Below are 3,255 nucleotides of genomic sequence, written 5' to 3'. Positions count from 1 at the left end.
TTCCCTCTCGTTTCCCTTGTGTTGTCGGGAAAGTTTCCGTGTTCAGTTCCCCTGGGGCTAGTGACTCATCCCCGGCCAAAAAGTAATTCCTTTTGTTGGGTTACTAACACACCTGAACGCGAACTCCCCCTTGTGGTTTTAACCCTTTCGAAACCCAGGTAAAGGAGATTAGTTTTATCCGGGTACGGGCCCCTGTGCCTTTAAGGTGGTGGAAGCAGGGAAATTTTTCGGCAAAGTGTAGATTAGTGACGATTAAAGTTTTAGTGTTCTTATTAGTGGTGTATTTCTCTCCAGCTAGTTTTTATTCGAAGAATTGCATGAATAAAAAATTCACTGGAGGGAAAGAAAAATATTGTTCGAAAAATATCTATTGAAGCCCCTTTTTTTTCATTTAACTTTTTTTTCTAATGCATCTATTAATTTACAATAAAGCTAAAGCTAAGCAGGCACGGAAAAAAAAGGAAGAGTTGAGGTGAAAGCTACCTCACCCCCCAACCCCGACCCCAAACAGAAAAACTGCTTGATTTAAATGTTGTTTGTAACTGTTCCAGTTATTTCATTTTCTAACCCATAAACCCAAAATGAAAGGTTACTTTGCAATGTCTTTAAATTGGAAATAGAAAAAAAAAGAAAAGCAAAAAAAATACAGACATCACGACTCGTAAAAAAGGTACCGGGCCCTCAGTTTTTTTCACAATACAGAAGAGTTTAATCTCGAAGGGCTGCAGAAAGAAGAGCTTGGAACTTTTTAAAACCCGCAAAGGCCACTCCCCGAAATTTTTTTTTTTTTTTTTGAGACGTCTCCGCTTATTAAAATTTCCCTTAAGAGAGAGCATTGGCCTAGAAGATTTTGTTTATTGGCTTTTTTTTTTTGTTTCTTGTCCCCCGGTTGTCCGGGCAAGTTGGGCTTTAAATTTTGGCCCCCCCTGGGTTACGAAGAATGCAAAATGGCGCAAATAGCGTTTAGTTTCCCATTGCGTCCCGTATTCACAGGTGTAGGCAGTCTTTTTCCCCCCCCAAAGGAGCCGGGGGTTTCCATGTGGAGGATGGGTATTGAGCACAATTTTTCCCCGGTTTCCCAAAAAGTTAAAAAGACGAGCAATCCGATAAGAAGGGATAAATAAACCCTTGGTACCGTAATTGAGTGTGATATTATGTGGTATGTACTTTGGGAAACGTTGAGGAAGAACCGATTAAAGTCATTCCGGTCTTAGACAATAGGAGAAAAAATAAGCCCTGCCTATAGAGATAGTTGACCGTGTAACGCTCCTTGGAAATCGTCATTTTAATAAGGTTGGTGACCTTGATGTTTTCTTTGATATTTCATTAATTATGTTTCTTTTTTTGCTATAAGTTTCTAAATTAAGTCCACTTTTTGTTACCGAGAATATATATATATTTTTTTTCAACCCAAATTTACGATTGATAAATCCCATGTTTTTTGTCACCGGTAATTGCTATCTTACTATGGGAACATTTTGTGATCAACGCCAAATCCCGGGTCAACAAAAACCCAAAAAAATCACGCCGAAGGGGAGCGGCATCAAAAAGATGAAAATAAACAAAATCACGTTAGTAAAGAAGCGGGGGATACCCCCAAAAACCTCATAGAAAAATCCCCGTTTTTACCGTTTGACCTTTCCCTTAACACCCAAAAAATCCTAATCTGTTTATTTCCCCCCAGAAGATTGAAGGAGGCCCCTTCCCCCAAATAGTTTCTCACGAAATTCTTTCCCCCCAAAGGGTTTCTCCTCCAAACACCCCAGACTTTCCCCCTACAGCTCTGGCCAGAGAAGGGCAGCACCCTAGTACCTATTAAGTTTACTCATGTTGATCCCTTTGGGGAATCCCGCCCTCTGTGATTTTATCTTTGTTTTTCTGATATGTTTTTTATGATGTTCAGGTAATTTTCAAAGTATGTTCTGTTTTGTATATTGTAATTTTTAAAAAATTTTTTATTTAAAAATTTTTTTTTAACTTTTTTTTTATTAAAATTTATAGTGTTAAAAAAAATTTATAATATATTTAAAAATATATAAAATTTGTATGATAGTTATATTTGAAAACACCCACACACACACACACACCACACAACACACACATTTTTATATATTATATTAATATATAATTATATAAATATATATATTATTATATATATATATATATATATTAACATTTATATATATATATAATATATTATTATATTATATTAACATTTAAAAAAATTATTATATAAAAATATATATATAATTATATATATTTTAAATATAAAAAATATATATTTATATAAATATATAGATATAATAATATATATTTTATATACATTGTATGAATGCATATAAAAAAATATATATATTAATTAATATAAATTATATGTATACATAATAGTTAATATATATATAATTATAAAATTATATTATTTAATATATATATTAATGTATGTTAATATTTTTTATTAAATTATTTTATAATAAATATTATTTTATATATATATATATAATATAATATTATACTCTGTAATTACAAAACTTATTTTTTATTTATATATAATATATATAATAAAATATATTATATATATATATATATGTATACTACAACATAAAATATATATATAATATACATAACATATTTATTTATATATATATATTTATATTATTATATATAAATACTTTTAAAATATATATATATAATATATTATATATATAATATTATAAAAAAATGTATATATATAGTTAAAAAATTAAATATATATATATATATTATAATATTTATATATGTATATATATAATATATATATAATATAGATATATAAATAAATGAAATATTTATATATATTTTTATAAAATATAATATTATGTATAAATATATATAGAAATATAAATATATATATATATATATTAAAAATATATTTAATATATAAAAATATATAAAATATATTGTTTTAAAAATATTATATATTAAATATATATATAAATAAAAATTTTTTATAAAAATCATAAACTGGTATATATTATATATAAAATATATATATATATTATAATAATATTATATATATATTAAAATATATTTAATATATATATATATATATATATATAATAATATATATTTAAAATTATTTTTGTGTATATGAAAATCAAGGATGTTACAGTGCGTCTAAAAAAGTTTAGAAGTAAGGGGAAAAGAGAAAATTTAATTTAATTTTGGATATGTTATATTCTGTGTGCGCGGGGGTGTGGTGTGTGTAAAACCCCAAAA

The sequence above is a fragment of the Penaeus japonicus genome, unplaced genomic scaffold (assembly GCF_977035675.1).
Source record: "Penaeus japonicus unplaced genomic scaffold, GWHDUDI00000001_assembly GWHDUDI00000026, whole genome shotgun sequence".
NCBI lineage: Eukaryota > Metazoa > Arthropoda > Malacostraca > Decapoda > Penaeidae > Penaeus > Penaeus japonicus.
The sequence above is the reverse complement of the archived record's forward strand: the minus strand, read 5'-3'. Positions refer to the sequence as shown.